Raw genomic sequence first — 25856 nt, 5'->3', positions numbered from 1 at the left:
ATTGTTTTGGGCTTGGGGCCCACGGGCCCCCTGCACCCCAAGGGCCCCCTGGGCAGCGGCCCCGCTAACCCGGTTTGTAATCCGTCCCTGATTCAGTTAGATGTGAAAAAAGAAAAGCATAATTTAAAAATAATATTCTGAACTATCCTATTCTTATCCTATGATTTACCAGCAGATATCCTGCCTGCCAACCGATTCTCCTGCGCAAACTTCTGCATGAGATTTCTCCTTTTCTGCTGGCAGTTATTGTCACGATCGGGTACGGGTGAAGCGGCGATCGTGCGGGCAAGCAGGCAAGCAGGAAGCAGGAATACGGGGCAAACGGAGTTTAATACGAGGACAGGGACCGGGAAACAGCTCACGCTTACGAACATCAGACATTAATGACAGACAAAGCAAACTGGGGAGACCAGGACTTAAATACACAGAACAAGGCAGCAGGAAACAAGACACGACTGGGCAGGATCAGGAAATCACACGTGGGGTAATTAGGGGGCGTGGCACACACGAGGAGCGGACGAGCCGGGCATGACAGAACCCCCCCCCAAAGGCGCGCTACACCGGGCGCGCCAAGGAAGGGGGCGACGGACGGGACGAGGCAGAACAGGACCTGGAAAACAAGAACAGAATTTACGCACGACGGGAAACAGGACCGAAGCACAAAACAAAGCCAGGGACAAGACGTGCGACAAGAGCTGACAAAGGATGGGAAGGCAGACAGACAGATCAGGAAGGGAGAAACAGAGGGAACAGCGGAACACAAGGAGCGGGGAGTGACGGGAGGGAACGACGGGAAACCAGGAATGGAGAAAGGAGGAAAGACAGGAGGAGGAGCAAACAAAGGAGGGACCAGGGCAGGAGAGAAGGGAGAGAAGGCGGGGAACAAAGGGGAGCCCGTGGGAGCCCCAGCGGGCGACGGGCGGCAGCCGGAGGGGCCGCAGGCGGCCGGGAGGCCGGAGCCGGAGGGGACCGAGAAGGGGCAGAGGAGACAGGGCGAGGGGACCCGCGGAGGGGCCAGGGAGGGAGCAGGAGGGAGCACCAGGGAAGGGGACGAGGGAGCTGGAAGGGGCCAGGGCGAAGGCACGGAGGAGGGGGGAGCCGCAGCAGGCGGCGATGGTCCGGGGGAGGGCCGGAGGTAGGGGCCCCGCAGGCGACCGACCAGGACCCGGAGAGGGGAGCGAGGGCAGGGCGACGAGGCACCGGAGAGGGACCCGCAGGCGCCAACCGAGCCCCAGCGCAGGCGAGGCAGGGCGAGCCAGGGGGCAGGGCGGGCGGGACCCCAGCCCTGCGTCTGTGTCCCCTCCCTTTACGGGACCACAGACCCCAGGTCGGGGTCGAATTCGCCGGGGTGAGAGAGACAAAGTCACTGGAGGAGAAGGGACAGGAGCTGGAGCTGCTGCAGGCGGAGGGGGCGCCTCTGGAGCGCGGTCAGGGACTGGAGCGCGGTCAGGGACTGGAGCGCGGTCAGCTGGCCCGGGAGCCGCTGGAGCGCGGTCAGGACTTGGAGCGCGGTCAGGGGGCGCCTGCCCTGGAGCTGCAGCAGGCGGCTGCAGTGGGGGGCGCCTGCCCTGGAGCTGCAGCAGGCGGCTGCAGAGGGGGCGCCTGCCCTGGAGCTGCAGCAGGCGGCTGCAGAGGGGGCGCCTCTGCAGAACTGGAGCGCGGTCAGGAACTGGAGCGCGGTCAGGAACTGGAGCGCGGTCAGGAACTGGAGCGCGGTCAGGAACTGGAGGTGGCTTGCAGTGGGGGCGCCTGCCCGGGAGCTGCAGCACGGTCAGGAACTGGAGGTGGCTGCAGTGGGGGCGCCGCCCGGGAGCTGCAGCAGGCGGCTGCAGAGGGGGCGCCTCTGCAGGAACTGGAGCGCGGTCAGGAACTGGAGCGCGGTCAGGAACAGGAGCTGGCTGCAGAGGGGGCGCCTGCCCGGGAGCTGCAGCAGGCGGCTGCAGAGGGGGCGCCTGCCCGGGAGCTGCAGCAGGCGGCTGCAGAGGGGGCGCCTGCCCGGGAGCTGCAGCAGGCGGCTGCAGAGGGGGCGCCTGCCCGGGAGCTGCAGCAGGCGGCTGCAGAGGGGGCCGCTCTGCAGGAACTGGAGCGCGGTCAGGAACTGGAACGCGGTCAGGAACAGGAACGCGGTCAGGAACAGGAGCTGGCTGCAGTGGGGGCGCCTGCCCTGGAGCTGCAGGTGGCTGCAGTGGGGGGCGCCTGCCCTGGAGCTGCAGGTGGCTGCAGTGGGGGCGCCTGCCCTGAAGCTGCAGGTGGCTGCAGTGGGGGCGCCTGCCCTGGAGCTGCAGGTGGCTGCAGTGGGGGCAGCGAAGGCGGCCTGCGCAGGCGGCGGCGGCTGCACGGGAGCGGGGGTCCGCCGGCAATGGCGGCTGCACGGGAGCGGGGGTCCGCCGGCAATGGCGGCTGCACGGGAGCGGGGTCCGCCGGCAATGGCGGCTGCACGGGAGCGGGGTCCGCCGCCAATGGCGGCTGCACGGGAGCGGGGACTGCAGCCCTCTGGAGCAGTAAGAGCTGCCGCACGTCCTCTGCCATACTCACCAGCTCCTCGGGGTCGGAAGCGGGAGTAAATGCTGCAAAGCTCCTCTGGAGTCGCTCCGCTAGCCCCGCTACCTCCGGACTTACTGGAGGGACCAGTTCCCCCCAGATCCTCCAGAACAACCCCTGGAGGGCAAAGAACTGGGAGGCGCAGTTCACCGGCTTCCCTAAGTGAGGCGCGGGCAGCGCCTCCGGGGTGGTTACTGCAGGGGGAGAGAGCTGTGTGTCCGTGGGCGTTAACGGAGGGAGCTCCTCGGGACAGGCAATCGCCGGTCTCCTCCTCCTTCTCCGGCGCCCAGCGGCGGCGAGAGGTGGTGCGATGTCCTGAGAAACAGGCGGTGAAAGGATCGGCTCCGGGTAAGGGTAGAGGAAGGGCTCCTCGTCCTCATCCTCACTGGAGAGCCAGTACTTCCACACGGGATCGGGGTAGTGTGTGGTCAGCTTCCGGGCTGGAGGTAGAGCGGGGTACTTCCCTCTCATTCTCCTCCGAAGTGATCCATAGCCGGGAGAGCGAACAGGCTCCCAGGCGGATCGTCTCCTCCGGTCCTCTCCTCCTTCTCCGGGGGCCTTTCCTTTGTGGTCTGTCATTCTGTCACGATCGGGTACGGGTGAAGCGGCGATCGTGCGGGCAAGCAGGCAAGCAGGAAGCAGGAATACGGGGCAAACGGGAGTTTAATACGAGGACAGGGACCGGGAAACAGCTCACGCTTACGAACATCAGACATTAATGACAGACAAAGCAAACTGGGGAGACCAGGACTTAAATACACAGAACAAGGCAGCAGGAAACAAGACACGACTGGGCAGGATCAGGAAATCACACGTGGGTAATTAGGGGGCGTGGCACACACGAGGAGCGGACGAGCCGGGCATGACAGTTATCTGGCTGGTGTGCATTTTGTTTGGGTCCAAGCACGTCATCTCATGTACAATCGAGTACTTCAGAGGGCATTTATCCAAGGCCTTTTTGCACATTTTTGAGAGCACAATCTGGCAATTTTTTTTTATCTGAAGGACACCAAGGTCACTTCCACTGCCTTTGGCTCCTGACTGTCTCTGACAAAAAAGATGGTTTGTCAAATTTCCAGAATCTTTCTGCACACTCAGCCCAAGGTTAACACTACCTCAGCTGTACATATCAAACCAGCTCAAACTCCATGTTATTCACATATTTTTTACTTCACAATTGTTTGATACATTTGTATGTAAAGATACCAGTGAATTCACAGAAGTCCCACCTTGATGACAGCCATTCCTATATCCACCTCCTTTGGACTGAGCCAGAGTTTTTGCCTGTACAACAGCTGTACATGTTGCTACACAACACTTAAACATTCTATTTCCTCAATGAACTATTTTTTTTGCAGCAAAAGCCATGAAGCAGCAATAAAATCTTTAAAATATGCTTACCAATAAATATGGTTCTCCCATTTAAACACATGTAAAGATAAACCATGGATATTTAAAAATCATGGGTTCGTTAATGAGTTTAAATGTTATTGAATGGCTTACCTAAACTTCTCCAGTAAGTCTTCAGCGGTGGAGTGGCTCATGTACTGTGATCCCAGAACCAGGACTGCACTCGAGAGCCATTCTCATAATTCACCCAATACCTGACATGCACATCCAGTTGTTTTCTTTTGATGGTCCTGTCATACTTACGTCAAACATGACAACGAAGCTCCCTTTTAATATATGGAGCGAGTCCAAATCGCGCAAGAAAAGCGGTTTTATCTTTACCACAAGTGACCCTGCGAGTCAGGGAACATCACCCTGGAGACGGTGTGAATGTCATCATTGGACGTATAGGAGTGATGTCGGCAAACCGTTTGCAAAGCCCATAGCACTTCTGCTTTCAGTGTGGGTTGAGGAGGATGTACTGAAGGCATTATTTGTCATGGGATCCGGAGACACTGCCAAAACGGGTGTAGGCCTATCTTTAGAGGTTGTACTTATCTCCACTGAATAAACATTTGAGGAAAATTTTTAGGTTAAAATCTGGGCTTATTCTATACTGAACAAAAATATAAACGCAACACTCTTGTTTCTGCTCCCATTTTTCATGAGATGGACTTAAAGACCTACAATTCATTCAGATACACAATAATACCATTTCTCTCAAACATTTCTCACAAATCAGTCTAAATGTGTGATAGTGAGCACTTCTGCTTTGCTGAGATATCCATCCCACCTCACAGGTGTGCCACATCAAGATGCTGATCTGACATCATGGGTAGTGCACAGGTGTACCTTATACTGCCCACAATAAAAGGCCACCCTGGAATGTGCAGTTTTTTGCTTTATTGGGGGTCTGGGGACTCAGAACCGGTCAGTATCTGGTGTGACCACCATTTGCCTCATGCAATGCAACACATCTTCTTCGCATAGAGTTTATCAGATTGTCAATTGTGGCCTGTGGAATGTTGGTCCACTCCTCTTCAATGGCTGTGCGAAGTATGTTGGATATTAGTGGGAACTGGTACACGCTGTCGTATACGCCGGTCAAGCACATCCCAAACATGCTCAACGGGTGACATGTCCGGGTGAGTATGCTGGCCATGCAAGAACTGGGACATTTTCAGCTTCCAAGAACTGTGTACAGATCCTTGCAACATGGGGCCGTGCATTATCTGTCTGAGTGGCTGGTCTCAGACGATCTTGGAGGTGAACCTGCTGGATGTGGAGGTCCTGGGCTGGTGTGGTTACACGTGGTCTGCGGTTGTGAGGCCGGTTGGATGTACTGCCATATTCTCTGAAACGCCTTTGGAGACGGCTTATGGTTGAGAAATGAACATTCAATGCACGAGCAACAGATCTGGTTGACATTCCTGCTGTCAGCATGCCAATTGGCACGCTCCCTCAATGCTTGTGGCATCTGTGGCATTTTGCTGTGAGACAAAACTGCACATTCCAGGGTGGCCTTTTATTGTGGGCAGTATAAGGTACACCTGTGCACTAACCCATGATGTCAGATCAGCATCTTGATGTGGCACACCTGTGAGGTGGGATGGATTATCTCAGCAAAGCAGAAGTGCTCACTATCACACATTTAGACTGATTTGTGAGAAATGTTTGAGAGAAATGGTAATATTGTGTATCTGGAATGAATTGTAGATCTTTAAGTCCATCTCATGAAAAATGGGAGCAAAAACAAAAGTGTTGCGTTTATATTTTTGTTCAGTGTACATTGATTTACAGAATCAAATTTAAAAAACAAAAATACACTGATTTTATACAGATTACTAACTTTTGGGGATCACAATACAAATCTAAATATTTTAGACAAGTTACTTATCTGCTTATTGAATGGTGGGCGAAAAAAATATCTGTATAGTGTCCATTATCTAAAACCCCGCAATGACGTAGTTTGTGTTGTTCTTAAAATAATATTAACTTAAACGGTCAATCTGATTTTCTGGAGGAAAAATAATAGTTTTGATGAATCAACAGCTTGGGAAAATAGTCGCTAGATTAATTCAAAGAAAAATTGTCTGTAGTTGCACCTCAACAGTATAACCAGTGATAATACTATATAAATAAAATTAAAGTAATGGCACCAGCATAGACAGACACAGTAACAGTACAGAATGAGGTAACAGTGGCAGTGTGAGGAAATGTCAGCGTCACTGGCTGGTTAACAGCAATGGGGAGGAAACTTGTCTCTAAATCTGGAAATGCTTGTGCAGATGGATGGATGGAAGGTGAAAAGTGACAGTGCTGGGTGGCTAGAGTCTCTCAAGGTGCTGCTTGCTTTTCTGAGGCAGCACCTGAAGACGATGCCTTTGACCGCCAGAAGCTGTGTGCCCGAGGAACTGGAAGCTGTTGAAGCCTCTACAGCATCCTCTGCGATGTAGATAGGACTTTGGGGAGTCATCCGTTTGCGAAAGTCCAGGATCAGCTCCTTGGTTTCTCTAGCGTTGAGGGTGATGTTGTTATACATGGTGAAGAGCTGGGCCTACAAATCCCAGCATTCAAGAGGTGAAAATACAGACTTAGAGGGAATTTGGGAAAAGTGAAAAAATCCTCTTTACTCGTGTCTGTATAAATCTCACCAAGCGTAACTTTGCAGATTAAAGACTGGCTGAGAGTGTAAATGTAAACGCTGATAAGGAGTCAGGAACAAAGTGCTCATGTAGTGCACACCTGGGTCCAGAGGGCCCTTGTTCAGATGGAAAACTGAACAGGCATCTTTTGTGCTAAATGACAGCCGGTGCTGCTCAAGATGATGGACACTATGGGGAAATAAAAAAAAAAGAGTTTTGAATGAAAAGACACACAAGAGTAACAGTGCAGCCTTGGTCACGTCTCCCCAGCTCATGACTGGACCAGGCTCCACATTGACCCCAAAACTGGCTTACACACAGGAAACTCACTGAAACTCAACACAACATTGTCCTGATCTTGCCTGGGGAGTTTCACCTGGTTACTGAGATGACCGGCAGCACAGACAGTCTTACCAGCAACAGATATGCTATTAAGGGGTGCGAAGCGTCTGCTGCCAGCACATGGCTTTATATCTGTCGGCTGCATTTGCGCTGCTCCTCCCTCCTATAAAGAGGACAGTTGAACAGCAGTGTGAAGAAAGGGCACAGAAGCAGAAGTCAGTGGAAAAAAGCCCCATTACTAACCCTAAGCCCAACTTACTGCAAACAGCCCACTGTATTTCATATGTCTGCTTCATATTTTCCATTTAATTGCCATAATCTCTGGCAGTCAGTGACAAAAGTTATTTACCCTTAAACAGTACTGAGATTGAGTAGAGTGAGGTACTTACGCGGTATTATGGAAGAATAAAAGCTGAGTCCCATGTCCAGGCGAGATGCGTAGCTGACAGGCTGATGAATGTTTCAAACTCTTACCTCCACCGTACTGACAGGAACGGCGAGCTGCTGTGGCATCATGGCATTAAACTTCTGTTTCTCCAGGGAAGAAAACAACCAAGACCAACCTTAATAATCCACACACTTTGAAGACTGACATAAATGGTAAATATGAGACGTAAATATCATCCAACACTACCAGGTACTCAGTGAATACTCAGTCATGCAGAAATATAATCTAAAGTTATAATTATGGGGACACGTGGCCGTCCACTGCAGGTGACAATGTCCTAAACTCTTTCATACTTAAAGAACACATACAGTTATTACTTTGTAAGGATGCATAAAACTCCAGTTCAGTAAATTTATGGAATATATACTGCAGCAACTACTTTATAGTCATTTATTAAGTAACTGACTTATTTCTTCCCTGCGGGAACTTGTAATTATGCTGAAATAAAAATGTAACTTAACAGCGTTAAAAAGAACTCAGGAATCCAGTCCAAAATGCTTTAGTTTGACATGTGATCAAAATTCAAACTAAATTCATAGAGTAAACTAATACATGATAGCATCCATGCAAAAGATCAACGGCAGAACAGGGGCTCTTAAGGCAGACTGCATTAAAAAGGAATTAATCATCTCTCTCAATTTAAATTTGGGATAATAATTCTCTTCAGAGCCTCCATAGAATAGTGCATCCATCCCTCACTTATGTGTAGAGACGTATCCTAAGGCTCTGGCAACAACATTCAGGTCAACAGCATCAAAAATTTCACAGCTAGTTTTAAAACTTGTTTTTCACTTTACGTTACAGCAAGTTAGTTAATATTAAATTATTGCAACGTGCAGATTAATAGTCAGAAAAGGTTTTTGAAATTTACATAATGATAAATGAGAACTATATTTGATTACTAATTACTGTTGACTAATTTCCTGTCTGGACTTTTCCCCCTTCATTGTTAAAAGTCATTATATGTCTGGGTGCCAGTCAGTGGAAGCACACAGACACCTGGCCTATTCATTCAGCACCAGCCCATCAAGTAGAGAATTCAGCACCACGGACAGTGACCTGTGTTACTATGACATCAGGTCATTGGCTCTAAATATTTTTCTAGAAATAACTAAATGGCTCTATTGTAGAAATTTCCAGCCAGAGACTGGGTTCCTATATGAAGAGAATATTATTATTCAGACAAAGAAAATAAACTACAGAAAACTAGCTCTGCATGTCATCTCCCCTTTACTCCTTAAGCAGGGCACACGCACATCAACAAGTACCAATGCAGCAAATACAGATGAACAATTTCACAGCTTCAGAAGAAGTCAGATTTCTGTGTAATTCAGAGATTGTCAAAGACTTCTGATAGAACATTTTCTGCACTTGAGTCTAATTTCAAGATAAATTGCACCTGGGTCTATTAAAACAAGGTGATGCTGCCTGACCTACCAACCAAGGCTGGGGAGGAAACGTAGGAATACAAGGAAAGCAAGGAAGAAAAGCAGCCACCCTATCTCATGGTCACGGACACAAACATCAGGGAGTGTTATGAAGAAGACACCACACTTAGGACCATTGGTTTTACGCAGTGAATTACACCAGAGAGAGTTTTTACATTCTAGCTGTGTTATGTAACATTCCTCAGCCTTCAGCTTTTTTCCCCACACAATGCAGGACATGCAGGGGTGCCAAACAAAACAGTGGAGCTGCAGTGTAGCCAATTATTTCTTTCAGTAGTTTTAAGATGGTTTGTGAGGTTGTGTGTTAGAGATGGCGGTGAGCAACACTGAGGCATCTCAGGGAACCATGTTGCCCATATTAAAAAACATGCACGCATGCAACTCAGGCAATCCAGCATTTCTTATTTCAGTTACGTATGACACTGCATGTTGCGGTTTTACATGTTCACTACAAGTCAGTGGTTTTTTCCTTGTATGATTATGGCCACATTCACACCAAAAACACACTAGACATACTGTACAAGGCACTCAAGGGAAAAATTCTCAGAACACAAAGTGAATGTATCAACCGAAGAAGGATTTTTCCTTTTCGGAATATTCATTTTTTTCCATGTGGAACCACTGTCCATGATTCAATTGAGTGCATTCAAAGAATGATACATCAAAACTAATAGTGACAAAATATTCATTTAATATGCATTGTACATGAATGTAGGACTTAGATGTTGATGAATTTCTCATCAGTGAAGGGCATATACACTTAAGGGGTATTATGAAAAAAAAAGTTGAGAACCCAGAAGTAACTATCCGATTAAAGATGTAATCTGGTACATGTGCAGACCAGTGATGGATATGTAAATGATTCAAATTGCAAGGAGTTGGCATGTTTAATCACCAGACACAGGATGCCTCGTAGTCACATTAGACAGTGTTAACGGCACTTGACGGAGTTTGATAGGGTTGCATTGCGGGTTTACATGAAGCCAGGTGGTCATGTGCTGCAATTGCATGTGGGCCATGCGGATATCACAGTGGCCTGATATTGAAACCAATGGGCACGTGAGGCATCCACACACGTCGTGAAGTTTCTGGTCATCCAAGACAGACCACGCCAAGGAAGGATCGTCGGATTGTGCTCCAAGCATCACAGATCCCCATGACACCTGCGCCTGATATATGGACACAGCTACTGGACTCTCTACAACACCCTATATCATCGTGTCGCGATGACTGGCATCAGCTGGACTACGGGTTCACCGTCCCATGCATAGGCTGCCGTTCACAATAGCACAGAAACGGTTGCGTTTGGAGTGGTGTAGTCACTGGGAGGCATGGACTGATGGACTGATGACGACTGGCGTCCTACCATGTTCAGCGATACATCTCAGTTCTGCAGTACCACAGATGACCGTCATGTGCGTATGGTGGCGCTGCAGGGAGAGGAGCAATCCTGCCAATGCTGTGGAGTGACACACCACACTCTGACGGCACAGTGGTACACCAGTGACATCCTAGTAGTATCCGGGCCCAGGGGTGTGCTATACCCTACTGACATGGGACCAGCAGTGTGACCATACCGCCAACTCCGTGGTCCGTTTGATCTGATGATTATAATCATCGCGATACAGTCACATGCCCTTTCATCACATGCAGATTTCATTTTCACAACTTAGTCTGTTGCCCTTCACTTTTTTGCCACTGAGTTTGTGTTTTGACACTAAGTTGATGGGAATTGATTATTTAAGCGTCATCTAAAGAGCTTATATTAATTGGGTAAATTGCATAAGACTCACATGGTATTTTGAAAAGATTCCCATATGCGCTGATTAGCTGGGGTTGATCCAAGCAGCTGTGCACTTTTCTCCTGTAACATAAAAGTTTGCTTTTAGGACAGAAAACAAGGTTAAGACCATATTATGTAGTTTACATCTATCAAAATAAAACCAAAGTCACTGTTACCAAAAGAGTAACCATGTGTTATCAAATTTCCTAACATTTTGCTTCATCTTACTTTGGATGCCCATGGTTAGGAGAGAAGCAGAAATCTGCTCAATCATAAGAAAGACTTTTATTGCTACAGGGAGTGAGATCTTGTTGCAGGTGACAAGGCAGGATAGAGTGTGTTTAGAAAAATAATGAAGAGGGAATGTGAGTGTGAGCTATCGTGGCATCTGTGTATAACCCAATATGGCGGCATCCTTCTGAATGTAAATAACATAGCCGGCTTAATTAGCTTAATCAAGCGTAATTGAACTAAGGAAAATTTAGCAATATACTTTCCCTGCTTGGTGTGATAAATACAGCAGCAGCTGCTGGTGGACGGGCTACAAACAGACATCAAGAAGAAATCCCACCTCACAGCCATTTACTGTACCAAACCCCTTAATGTAACTTGTAAAGATGTAGGTATTGGCGTATTCACACATTCATTTGCAGTGTCCACTTCCTGTCCAGTAAATTTGGCAGGACGGAATTTGAATAACCTATAGGTCTGACTCATGTATGCGGCTGAAGGAGTAAAGATAGAATGGGTGAAGAATCCTGTTATACAGTCCTAGTAGACCGAGAACCACCTGATTGCTACTGTAGTTGGAATCAAGGGCTGAGCTGCATGGTGGCCTGGGGGACAATCATGAAAACACAGACCCACTGATATCCTCAAAACCCACAATCAAAAGGGGAGTCAGGCACGGTGGCCAACCACTTGGCCCGTTAAGCCACATGGTGGCCCGATGAGCAGGCAAACACACTATGGGCTAAGGGGTACAAGACAGAGGAGAGAATAGGATGGCCAGTGACATGTGAACAGGACAAGGCAGGGATGGATTCTGACATAGGTACCATACTACTTTGTTTAAATATGCCCAAGTGCATAGAATGTTTTAGTGCAAGTCTTAGACAATGGTATCTCTGAATGACACCGCAGTCTGACTCTTCCTGAAGGCCCTGAGAAGTTGTTTGTATGCACTTGCTGCCTTGACACTTGCTGATGTGCGTGTGCTCTGCTTGAGCAGTAAAGGGGAGATCACATGCAGAGATGATTTTCTGTAGCTTCTCAGTCCGAGTAAAAATAAAATCTTCTCGTTATATAGGAACCAAGTCTCTGGCTGGAAATTTCTACAACAGAGCCATTTAGTCATTTATAGAAATATACAGAGCCAATGAAGGAACCAGATGTCACAGCACAGTAACACAGGTCACTGTCCGTGGAACTGAATGAATAGGATAACCGGCCAATGTGTTTGTGTGCTTACACTGATTATATGTCAGGGGAGAAAATATTTATATCATTGTTGCGATGAACGTCATTCCAGCAAGTGGTTACGTCGTTCACGCAAGTGGTCATGCGGAACCAAAGTTTACTCACCTGTGTGCACCCGAGGGGAAGGCATTAACGGACGCACCTGCTCTTTATTTTGGATAAAGTCGGCAAAACGCATTGGTAGCGCGACAAGCAAAGGGTCAAATCTACACCAAGTGCTTCTGGAACTGTGCTGCGATTGTGTACTGAAAAGTAGACTCTGAACGGACAGCCGGTAAGACCATGAACCATGCGTGTTGGACTTTGTTGCAAATGTTATTTGTAGCAAGCACTACCTGTTGCGAGTGGGGTTTATTTCTTAATGGGGTGCGCTAATGAGGCATTGAGGCGCTGGTGCTGGCTTGTAACATTATATGAGTTGTGGTATTTGACTGTATTAGGAATAAATGGTGTGCTGTAAGTGTCTTAATGACAATATGTGGAATGCTGTTTTATTGATTCAGATGTTTGCATTAATGCGGTTTAAAAGGGGGGGTTCTATTTTTAGTTTATCTAAAAGTTAAATATTAAATCGCTAAAAAGAAAAAAAAAAGTATTAAGGGTGAACTTTCCTTTTAATAATTCATATGGGCAGAAGTGTTAAACCTATTGTTCGATTGTCTAATTGGTTAGCTTTTCATTGCAATTTATTGCGTTGAGTAACTCATTTATGTGTTTCCCCAGTGGTTTGATCTTAAACTTTGATGTTTGGAGGAATTTTATTCAGAACAAGTTATGTATAATTGTGTGGAAATTTGAAGCTGAGATTGGTCATTCATTGTATATTTTGTGTGTATGTATATATATATATATATATATATATATATATATATATATATATATGCATTTAAAGTAAAATTTTGTGTTTGCTCATAAGATAGATTGGTGAAAGTTGGTGTTTTGTGGTTTAAGGTTTTTCACCTGTAAATGCCTGGCTTGAGGAAAGCGAAGATAAAATAAAAAGGGATAAAGAGTCCAAAAAGAAGGCCTGGTTATTCTGAGTGAAATCCAGTTATATGTTCAGTTTTGGTACATCTCTATCAAGTGAGGGGTAAAGCACAGTAAGAATTGTGATCACTTGACAATCATTGAGGGGAAAAATGTAAAAATATATACAGTAAGGACAATATAATCGTAATTTAATGTATCCCTTCTGCTCTTTAAAAAGCACAATGTCTGACTGACAAATATGTCTATTATTAGCACATTTTAATAATTTAATTAATATTAAGCAGTACACCTATTTCCTGTAATCACTCTGCGTTAAAGCAATTTTTAAAACTAGCTGTGAACTGGATGCTGTTCTGACTGTTGTTGCCATGGTGCCTTATTTACTTTCAAATCGCATTGTCCACAACCTGATCAAAGGACCAAACTTTAAAATCAGTGCAGGGTAGTGTCGCAAGTAGTGATGCTTAGGCTTTAACCTATGTCCTGGAAAGAAAGAAAATCTACAAGCAAGATATTCTTGGATAAGAACGTCAAGGTATGCAACCTCTGGCAATAAAATTTTCTGTGCACAAATCAGCTCCACAATGTCTTTTAGCTGAAGGGTCAACTGCCAATCATCATCTGTGGGCTCTTTCACCTTGTCACACATGATCACAGGAAGAAGTCTTAGAAAATTCCAGTTCTGAACAGCCTGACCATAAAGCTTTACTCCATTGGAGTTTACTGCACATGGCTTACTCAACACATCAGAGCCACTGTACTTAAATTTCTTAATGCGTCTATTCAGAATTGAATAAGTGAACCACTTTTTTTGCTTGATGAAGTACTTCAGGTAAAGGGCTAAATCATAGGAAAGGATACCCTCAAAAATGTCATGGCCTAAACAAGGTGGCAGGCCAGGCATACAAACATCGAAGTAATTCAATGAATTAAAACTCAGATATTATACCTTCAACGTTTTGTTGTTCCTCAGACTGTAAAATGCATTTGGATCTGTTTGAAAATCTGTTCGGGTTGTCCGGCAATACCTGCAGAAATATTCAGAAAAACTAAAATTTTCTGTAAATCCACCGATATTATGAGACCCCAAATTGTCCCCTGCAATGCACAAAACAGTCCCTTTAACTTTTTCCTCTGCCACCGTTATTCCATTGTCTTCCAGGTCTTTTAAGTCTGCAATGAGCCTTGAGAAAACTTTGTCATGGCCAAAGTGTTTGAAGTCTTTTTCCTGACACAGCATTACAAGTGACATGTGGTCTGTACTTGATGAGGTGGTAAATTAGCCAGAGACAAATATACAGCTACTACTTTGTGCTGCTTTTTGCTGAACCTAATGGGTTCACCGCCTCAAAAGAATCTTGATATAGAATTAGTTTTAGACATGATGGGTTTTGAGAAAAGAACTCATTGTTTTTATATACCTGACCATCACTGACATCACAAAGCACATCAGTGTATGGTACGTATGTACCCTGTGCAGCACAATTCTGCCATAAGTCTGACTCCAGTAAATGTCTCAAAGTGTCTTTCAATGGAACATAGTAGGCAAACCTCTGTGACCTTGTTTCATCCCTTCCTAAGTACAACTTTACAGGTTCTGTGTATCTAAACATCTGTTTAAAAGCCCTAGTTCTTGAAAAATTGGTTCTCATTGGTCCTTCATGACTAATGGTGAAAAGGTCAGATTCCTTCACAACATCACATATACTACCAATAACCTCATCTGTTAATTCAGTTAAGTCACTTTTCAGGAATGCACTTAATTTATTCAAAGTATATGTCTGTCCTAGTTCATGTATGCTTAGCATCTCTTCAATAATATTTTGTATAGTTGATGCTGGCAGAAGAAACTGCCCATGTAATTTCAAGTAGAAAAGAGAAATATTTCTAAGAAAAAGGTCACTGAAATTTTCTGTAAGATGGACTTCACCTTCATCAGTCTCACTAAATCTCTCTGTAGGGCCTGTAACTAACGGTTCAGTTTCAAGAAACTGAGAAACTGTCTCCTTATTAAGATCTCTTATACTGTCCACAGAACATTGTCTGTGTTTCCTGGACATGTAGGCTGTAAACGACGATCTCACAGTGAACGTATGGTCGCATCCTGTCACCGGACATGTCACAACACGTCCTTCGGCTATATGTTCCTTTAAGTGAGCTGTTAGTGATCTGACATCGCGACATTGGCGCTGGCACATAGACATATTACACGTAAACACCGTAAGGGCATTTGTAGTATCAATATATGAATCTGTGTTATGTTTACGGTAAAAATGAGCCTTAAATTCCCCATATGAACGAAACGTATTGTGGCAATCTGTAGCGCCACACTTGAACACGCATCGTGGTTCATGACGGTGAAGTTTGACATGTAAAACATGTTCCCTAAGGGTTTGCACTGATGTTCCACAGAAATAACAACTAAACATTGTAACTGCGTGAACAAACACGCACTCTATTGCTGTTTTAAACACCTAAATGCTGTTTCACATCCCGCTTGCAAATCTAAGTTTTACATGTGCTGCCAAGATACGTTCATGCGCCGTCAACACGGTACATGCTACTCGTGTTTAAAACCACACACTGCTTAACACTGCTTAAAACGATTTAATTTAACTTACCAATTTGCCCAGACACATTTATTTTATTTTATATTCCCACTAGTTTGTAGATTTTTTTTAAATGTTATGTTTGTTATTGGGTGCTTTCCACTTCATGTACCCACATACAGCGCTGGCTTAAAGCAATACATTCTGGTCCTGACGCAATGCATTGTGGTTAGATTTTTATCGTCCGCTGCATTATGTCACCATGTCACGTCGTACAAAAACCTCGCGAGAGCAAGACAGATCATCCTGCACCTCTTAAGTGTTATGTAGTTTTGCCTGAAACGCAAAAATAAAACAAAGCAATTAAAGCCGATCAGTGGCTCAAAATCTGCTGTAGCGATTGAAGAACTTTTGTCGGAAGTTGGATTCGAACCCACGCCTTACTTCGGAGAATAGAATACCCCTTACTTTGAAAGGCCATTTTCGCTGCGCAGGAGGCTTTAGACCGCTCGGCCATGGGGCAGTTTCCAGTTGAACCCTAAGGAGTAGGTTAAGTCCAGCCTTGGCTTCCAAGCTGACGTTTTTCTACATATGTGCTTGTGTATCATGGACAGTAAGAGGGGGCAGGCAAGGAGAGAATTTCTCTCTTTGGGGATCAATAGAGTGTTGTTATTATAACGTCTAAAACGTATGATGGTCTGTCGATAAATCAATAACAATATCAATGAAGTCAATGTTTATCTAAAGGAATCAGAATTCAGGAAAAGCCAGGGGCCGGACCGAGTGTAGGGGGCGTGGCCAGAGACAGCCTGCTGACTGTTCCAAATCATGGGTGCATGTTACAAGTCCGGAACATATTTTAACTTAGTACTAACTTAGCATCATATTTGATCTGATTCGACTGAATATCCCAGGTTTCCATCTCTCATGCATCTGGTGTGACGTGTTTTCAGACTCTCAGGCTGGCGCAAAGAAATCTTACGGGAATTGAACGTCTCACTCCGGTCAGCTGACAAAAGTTGGTAACCTTGGTATTGTGTGTAGGAGATTCGGTATAACTATAATTTCGTTCTCCATTTACATGCCCGTAGTGTCTTTAACCGGCTGCACAAACTGGATCCGCCTCCATTACGACACAACTTTGCCCTTATTGGCTTAAGAATTTAGTCACATACATGACGTATATCTGCTATTTCTCCCGAGAAGCAGGTAAAGCAGTGGTAACTGCTTTGTAGTTAATTTACCTGGTAAAATTAAGTTTAAATAAATGATATAAATACTGTAATAGTACTCGTGAGCTTTGTTTATTTGTTATTAGTTATTGTAATGTTGCGCTGCTTTATTTGTTTAATCGTCTAGTCTGTGGAGACATTCAAGTTAATCAAATAAGAATTGCACTGTACACTGTACATGACCATAAAAACTTTGTATCCTTGAAATAAATGTTTTTGATCTTTTCCTTGGCAGTTATCTTTTTACACAGGGCCTCTATGTACACGATAGTTTTTTTTTTCACGACTAACAGTATGGATCAGGAGTTGGTTATTGTAAAAGAAGTAATGTGCATGCAGGTGATATTTGTATAGATTTATCCACACCCTTGTAGCAGTGCTGCCATTGCAGTCAGATCTCGCAAACTAGGAGTATTAGTTGTCTTTATTTCTCTTTATTTCTTGACGCCAACCCTCTCCATTAATCCGGGCTTGGGACTGGCACCTACCTGAGCTGGCTTGCTCCCTTAAGTGGCTGGGTTAGGCTAAACTATATATATATATTTACCAAGACTACAATAAAACATCTCGAAATGTGTAGTCTAGCAAAACGCAGTTTAAAGAAGGTAGCCTACCTGGCGAAATTGCAAACAAATTAAGGGCGTTAGGCAGCCTTTCCAAACCGCTTATCCTACTGGATCGCGGGGGGTCTGGAGCCTATCCCGGAAGCAATGGGCACGAGACAGGGAACAACCCAGGATGGCGGGCCAGCCCATCGCAGGGCACACTCACACACTATTCACTCACGCATACACTTCTATGGGCAATTTAGCAACTCCAATTAGCCTCAGCATGTTTTTGGACTGTGGGGGAAACCAGAGTACCCGGAGGAAACCCCACGATGACATGGGTAGAACATGCAAACTCCACACACATGTGACCCAGGTGGAGACTCGAACCCGGGCCCTAGAGGTGTGAGGCAACAGTGCTAACCACTGCACCACCATGCTGCCCCCTAAATGGAAAACCATTAAATACAAAAGGAAAACAAAAGTGCTGTAAGACTGTATACTTATGTGTATGTTAGTAAAGGCTGTAGCTGACACAACGGACCCCCCTAATTAGAAAGGGGTAATTGTACACATGTGGCATCCAGTATGTTCTTCTATAACAGTTTTTTAAAAAAAAAAAAAACTCACATTACACAAATTGGCACTATCAAAACGAGGATTATGGGGAAAATGGGGACTGTGATGGAGATTACATACACGTAGGCATGGTATTTAGTTTTTTTTAATCTGGTCACCTTCCAGAGTAATTGTAAACTAAAACCATCTTCACCCTATTTGATTCTTTATAAATGGACAATCAGTCGTGCAGTAAATGGGGGTATAGAGAGACACAGAGCTTGTCTAACAAGAAACCCTGGGAAGCTAACATTAATAGGGTGGGTATGGATAGCAAAACCATTGATACAGATTACAGATTTATATCTCACCTGAACCCTGGCGGGCTCCGTGCCAATAGGGGTTGGGATTAGGGTTAGTTAACTTAAGTAGTAATATTGATGTGTATATTCTCCTATTCTCCAGTCAGTGAATCGTGAAACGTAATGTTAATATGTTTCTATACCTATATGTTCTGCTTAAAAACCCATAAAGGCAAGCACAGTGTTTAGACATTCTGTTACTTAGACTAGTAAACACTAAGATCCTTCAGCTTTCAATTAACCTGACACAACAGTCTAAACAACAAATGTGTGCCATGTCATTTGTCATCTTTACATCTTGTATCCTTTATATGGTAATTGGATTTTCAAGGTGGAATTGCAGGTCGATCATTTTAAGGATCTAGATGTAAACCTCCCTGGTGTTGCTTTAATATTTTTTTTGCACAATTTGCTTCACACACTTCCTCCAGCAGAGAAGCTTACAATACTACACCCCACCAAATGACTGGATGATGCCTTTTTATTTAAGGTCTGGCTGTGAGCCTCGATTACCGATACACTATCTTCAGGCTCCTGCCGGGATCAGTCAGTATGGTGGACCTTTGGAGGAATGGGTACAAAACCATCAGGAAAGTTTGCAGGTGCTTCAAGAGTATGTGAAGGCTTAGTTGGAGGAACAAGCCACACCACGAAATCGGAAACACAATGAGTTGGTTAATGATTAGGGGTTTGATGAAGGTCAGCTGGTGTGTTTGCGGAACCATGTTCGAGGTAAAATACAGGATCATTGGGATGCCTGTTTGTATATGGTAGTTCGGTGTCCCCAAGATCAGGGTGCAGTTTACTCTGCAACTCCAATGGAGGGGGACGGGGTTGTCCGTCAAGTTCACCGAACAGAGTTGCGTCCAGTACCACAGGGGGTTGTTATGTCAGGGGAAGATGTTCTGGTAATGTCTCCTGAGTCTGGGTTGCCCACAGGGGCAACAGAAATGGAATCGGATGAGGACTCTGTGATTTTACGGGGACAGGGCTGGTGGGAGGGGTCGCAATAGAGCATCCACAAGTAGGCCTCGTATAATGGAGGAGGTTATGTCCCCCCCGAGGTGTAGAGACCAGTTAAACGTTCGGTGAGGTCCACCACTGGTCATCATACCAACCCTTATAAGTTACCACGGTCAGTGAATGATCGTTCGGTTGGGGAGGAAGACCAGTGGTTTGGGGATAGAATTCTTAGCTGTGATCGTTGGGTCATCAATTTCATTTTGGGGGATGGATTGTAGCCAGGCAATTATAGGCAGGTATAGGAACTGCAGTTCGGACTGGAGGCATAGCCGGGGCGAGATGGCTGTGCATGTTCCGATGGTAGGGCATATTGGCAAAGGAGCAGGCACGGGAAAGACAGGCAGGGTCCTGATAGATTTGGTGGAGCATCGGCGGGCATATTGAATTTGCAGTGTAGCAGCCTTTCTGTTTGCTTGTTTCAGGGGTGAACAATCTTATCCGCAAAGGGCCGGTGTGTATGCAGGTTTTCGCTGCAACTCCCTAATTAGATTTCTAATTAGAGGACTGATTAGCTGAAGAGTCCTCATACCTGGTTTTGAAGAGCTGACCTAAAGGTTACCCCAAAAACCTGTTTTTTTTTTGTTTGAATGGGGCAGTGAGTCATGGGGTAAACTACTGTTCTTTAGGGGTTTTCAAGGTGGAATTACGGGTCGATAATTTTAAGGATCAGGTTGTAAACCTCCCTGGTGTTGCTTTAATATGTTTTATCTGAGGTTGTATCGTGTATTATCAAGCCAGCCGGCTTAGTGGCCTCGGGAGCGGGGTTTAGTGGGAGCAGCTGGCTAGTTTTATTTTCTTTTTTGTTTGTGTCTTTTTCTTTGTTGTATGTATATTTTGGGTTCATTATTAGGCAGGCTGGGCCTTTTGGCACCTGTAGTCTGGGTGCTGGATTGCCCATAGGGGTCTTTTTTATTGCTGTGATTTGCTGTGTCATTCACTAGTGTGATTTGTGCTGGATGTGTTTTTAAGGTTGTGCTGTGGCGTGTACCTGAGCAAACTTTGGGCAACCTGTTCTCTTGTTGGCTTTATTGACAAAGGGTGGATTAGTCTAATTACGGCCTGCTACAAATAGCTGCATATAACGTATAAAAAAAATCACCTTATGGGTGCTCCGTAGGGTAGCAAGATCTTGAGTTTTTTTACAGTACTCGGGTACGTTTTAAAATTTTCGACCAATCAGCAAACATTATTCTGACAGCATAGCTGGGAAACCAATGAAAAGTGAGTGCAACGTTCTAGAACTTGACTTCGGGTTGACGCTCCCTATAAAAGAGCTGGGTACTGCTTCAAGGCGTTCAGTTGGCGCTACCTCCTGATAGAGTAGCACTGTACGGCTCTTGTTCCGTAAAACAACATCAAAAGGATGAAAAAAAAAAATTTTTTAAAGAAGACGAAAAAAACATCGTCTAAAAAAATAAGCCAAAAAAATAATATCCGAAGAAGGAAAAACATGCAAAGTAAAAAAAACAAACAAAAATAAAAAACAATATCCAAAGAAGAAGGAAAAAAACATCCAAAGGGAGAAAACAAGAACTGAAGGGCAAATGAGGTAGGAGGAAATACAAATTTCGTTTCAGCACCGTTGGAGTGCCAAGCCGTGAAAAGCATTTGGCCAGAAGACAAGGTAAGTGTTGTAGCTGTTATTTTAAAACAGCGCTTTTCAAAATGCTGCTTTATAATCGTTTGAGATCGTTAGCCAGTGTGACAGCTGAAGGCTTTTTGAGTTTACCAACATAAAGTTTTATTTCTGTATTAGGACATTGTCAGGAACAATGATGTGTTCATCGCTATGATGTGGTCAAAAAGCGATGCATTGAATCTTAGAAACATTTGTGATTTTTCAAACAATGCTTTTCCTTTTATTTAATCAGTAAAATTTCCATCGGTTTTATATAGTGCCCCTTGAAATATGTCTTTAGCTCATTTTCCGGGCATTTTACTAGAATGCATCCTGAGAAATACACAAGCTCTGCTGCATTTCCGTGCCTCGATGTTTAGTGCCGAGTATAATTGTTGCAGTTGCCTTTTATATATTCCATGAGACCTGTTGGTACCAAGAGAAGTGTGAGACTGTCAGGGTGAATTTATCATACAATCGCACGCATAAATACCTGAGGGTTGCCAGTCCTTTTGCGTTGTTACAGGAGGACTAGAGCTGACGAGTGTGTTTCTACACACTATCAAGGGCATTGTAGTACAGTTTTCTCAGGTGGGAGAATGCTGCCGATCTCCTATTTGACAATACAGCCCTTGATATATTAGAATATTACAGAACTAGAAGCCTTTTGCAAGGAAGAATGTGAGAAAATCCCAAGTACAAGAACTGAAAGCCTTTCAGCTGGCTATAAGAAGCGCTTGTAAGCTGTGATATCTGGCAGAGGAGGTGTTACTAAGTACTGATTACGTAGGGTGCCCAAACTTTTGCAGAGTGCCATAATAATGTTTTTATTTTGTAATTTTGTTCAATTTATGGCATAAAAAGTAACTATTCATCAATGTTTGCTGAAAATATTGTGTATTTTCCCCCCAGTTCCTAAAGAGACTGTATTAACTGATATTGTTGCTTTTGTAATTGAAAAGATGTTATTTGTCAAGGGGTGCCAAACCTTTGCATAAGACTGTACACAGTGTGTGTATGTGTTTATGTGAGTGTGTGTCTGTGTGTGTCTTTATATATATATATGTGTGTGTGTGTGTATATATTTCTGTATATGCATGTGTATATATATATTTATATATAGTTCACACACATTCAAACTTATTTGAATACACATTCAAAATAATTTTTATTATTATTATTTTCGTTTTTTTTTTTTTTTTGTGTTTTAAAATGTTTTATTTTTGCAATGGAAATAAAAATAAAGCAGTCCTCCGTAGAGGAGGGGTGGTGGAGGGAATATATATATATATATACATATATATAAAATAATTGTCACACAACCTGGGTGACATGCCTTGCCTGCTCACCCAGTTTTAGTGCACCTTAGTTATTCATAATGACCATCTAGTCTCGATACACCCATGAATATATATGTATATATATATATATATATATAGTTTTTCTGTTTTTTTTTTGCAATAGACAATAAAAATAACGCAGTTCTCCGTAAAGGAGGGATGGTGGATGGAATATATATATACATATATATATAAAATAATTGTCACACAACCTGGGTGACATGCCTTGCCTGCTCACCCAATTTTAGTGCACCTTAGTTATCCATACTGACCATCTAGTCTCGACACACCCATATATATATATATATATATGTATATATATATAGATATTTTTTCTTTTTCTTGTGTTTTTTTTTTCGCAATGGATATTAATAATAAAGCAGTCCTCCGTAAAGGAGGGGTGGTGGAGGGAATATATATATACATTTATATAAAATAATTGTCACACAACTGGGGTGACATGCCTTGCCTGCTCACCCAATTTTAGTGCACCTTAGTTATCCATAATGACCATCTAGTCTCGATACACCCATAAATATATATGTATATATATATATATATATATATATAGTTTTTTTTTTTTTTGCAATAGACAATAAAAATAACGCAGTTCTCCATAAAAGAGGGATGGTGGATGGAATATATATATACATATATATAAAATAATTGTCACACAACCTGGGTGACATGCCTTGCCTGCTCACCCAATTTTAGTGCACCTTAGTTATCCATACTGACCATCTAGTCTCGACACACCCATATATATATATATATATATATATATATATATATATATATATATATATATATATATATATATATATATATATGTATATATGTATATATGTATATGTATATATGTATATATGTATATATGTATATGTATATGTATATATGTATATATGTATATGTATATATGTATATATGTATATATGTATATGTATATATGTATATATGTATATATATATATGTATATATGTATATATATATATGTATGTATATATGTGTATATATATATGTATATATGTATATATATATATATATATGTATATATATATAGATATTTTTTCTTTTTCTTGTGTTTTTTTTTCGCAATGGATATTAATAATAAAGCAGTCCTCCGTAAAGGAGGGGTGGTGGAGGGAATATATATATACATTTATATAAAATAATTGTCACACAACCTGGGTGACATGCCTTGCCTGCTCACCCAATTTTAGTGCAACTTAGTTATCCATAATGACCAACTAGTCTCGATACACCCATAAATATATATGTGTGTATATATATATATAGTTTTTTTGTGTTATTTTTTTGCAATAGACAATAAAAATAACGCAGTTCTCCATAAAGGAGGGATGGTGGATGGAATATATATATACATATATATAAAATAATTAATGTCACACAACCTGGGTGACATGCCTTGCCTGCTCACCCAATTTGAATGCACCTTAGTTATCCATAATGACCATCTAGTCTCGATACACCCATAAATATATATGTATATATATAGTTTTTTTTTTTCGCAATGGACAATAAAAATAACGCAGTTCTCCGTAAAGGAGGGATGGTGGATGGAATATATATATACATACATATAAAATAATTGTCACACAACCGGGGTGACATGCCTTGCCTGCTCACCCAATTTTAGTGCACCTTAGTTATTCATAATGACCATCTAGTCTCGATACACCCATAAATATATATGTATATATGTATTGTTTTTTTTTTTTTTTTTTTTGCAATAGACAATAAAAATAACGCAGTTCTCCATAAAAGAGGGATGGTGGATGGAATATATATATACATATATATAAAATAATTGTCACACAACCTGGGTGACATGCCTTGCCTGCTCACCCAATTTTAGTGCACCTTAGTTATCCATAATGACCATCTAGTCTCGATACACCCATATATATATATATATATATATATATATATATATATATATATATATATATATATATATATATATATATATATATATATAGTTTTTTTTTTCTTCGTAATGGACAATAAAAATAACGCAGTTCTCCGTAAAGGAGGGATGGTGGATGGAATATATATATACATATATATAAAATAATTGTCACACAACCTGGGTGACATGCCTTGCCTGCTCACCCAATTTTAGTGCACCTTAGTTATCCATACTGACCATCTAGTCTCGACACACCCATATACACACCCGAAGCTCTGATCTCAGATCAGTTCCATGCCTCCAGAATCTAATGTTACCCTCAAGGAAGAAGGGAAGCTATGATGAGTAAAAAAAAAGGTTATTAGAGTGTCCTGTCAGCGTTGGGCTTCTTCGGCCTCCGCCATTGATTTTTCGGTTTCAGGATGGAAAGTACAAGGTGGCTCTGTGTTGATGAATAATCCAGGAAAAAAATGCCACAAAGGCATGGAGTCACACCAGTGGAGTCTTATCCTTGCAATAAAGACCCCTGTATGACCTTTGCTGAATATTTCCAGTTTAGTGGAGCTGATCTGTGAGTAATGCAGTTATGCAGCAGTTTCTGATGGTTTCCGGTTTTGCAGGTGGTGTCCTTTTCAGCTTGGAGGAGGGAGCCTCCTTCTGGAACCAGATGTTGACCTGGAGAATCGTGAGTGACGTTTCCGATTAGCATACCTGATCTCCTTGCCCCGCCACGGGGCTCTGGTGAAATGTAACTATTCAGTGACCCGTATCTTTCAGTTCTTCGCTTCCATGATCTCGACCTTCACCTTGAACTTCTTCATGAGTATCTACCACAACAAGCCGGGAGATTTTAGTAACCCAGGTCTCATCAACTTTGGACGCTTTGACAACGATGTAAGTTTCCCATTTCTGTCGGTGTTGTGATGTAGATTGTCCTTTTTAAAAGTCTGTAGATGGAATCTTGAAAATCAAAATATTGGGCATCGGTAATTGATCTGGTTGTCTTGGCCAATGGTATGCTGTCCGCAAGTCAAGTAGCTCTTGGGAGATGTCGGCCGTTACCCTCTGACATTGGTTTCCTGCCTCCCGTTAGTCAGTGGGGAAAATGTGATGTTTATGGATGTCTGGACAACTTAGAGTGGAGAGCATTTTATAATCATTACCTCGTTTGGGAAAGGCGAAAGAAGACGGTATAATTTTGACCAAAATCCAGAATGAGACCAAGTTCACACTGTTCCCGAACATGTTTTGGTCTTTCCTGTCCGTGCCGTTCAAGAAGGGGCTGATCTGTGAACTTTATGGGGAAACAAGGGTGAGAGAGAAAAGGATGAGCTGTTATTTCCAGAAAGGGCTCGACTCGGTACCCTGTCACATGAGCAGTGATGTATTTTTACCTGCCTTCTGGTCACATGGGTTGGAAAGGAAACCATGAAACGTTTGTTGGGGGACTTGGACACAGCCCCCACCCCGCAGCGCATGACTTTCCTGGGAGGCCCCCTGGGCTGGAAATATAGTCATCACCTCGGTGGACATGAGTACCGCGCTGTTTTAGTTGGGCCTCCTGGTTTAGGTAGGCATGTTAGCCATGGTTGTGGATGTTTCTCGTTACAAGAGAGGCACCTGTAGCAGTT

At 43.5% G+C, this 25856-nt stretch overlaps 1 long non-coding RNA gene across 1 annotated transcript; it reads left to right on the top strand.

Moving 5' to 3' along the window:
- Nucleotides 1-20778: 20778 nt before the first annotated feature.
- LOC125729157 (uncharacterized) lies at nt 20779-25070 on the top strand. Its single transcript, XR_007389630.1, has 3 exons — nt 20779-20961; nt 24846-24910; nt 25003-25070. It is a non-coding gene; the product is annotated as an uncharacterized LOC125729157 (long non-coding RNA).
- The last annotated feature ends 786 nt before the right edge of the window (nt 25071-25856 follow it).

The sequence above is a fragment of the Brienomyrus brachyistius genome, unplaced genomic scaffold (assembly GCF_023856365.1).
Source record: "Brienomyrus brachyistius isolate T26 unplaced genomic scaffold, BBRACH_0.4 scaffold545, whole genome shotgun sequence".
In the NCBI taxonomy this organism is placed as follows: Eukaryota; Metazoa; Chordata; class Actinopteri; order Osteoglossiformes; family Mormyridae; genus Brienomyrus; species Brienomyrus brachyistius.
Note: the sequence above shows the minus strand (reverse complement) of the source record. Positions and strands in the feature narration are given on the sequence as shown.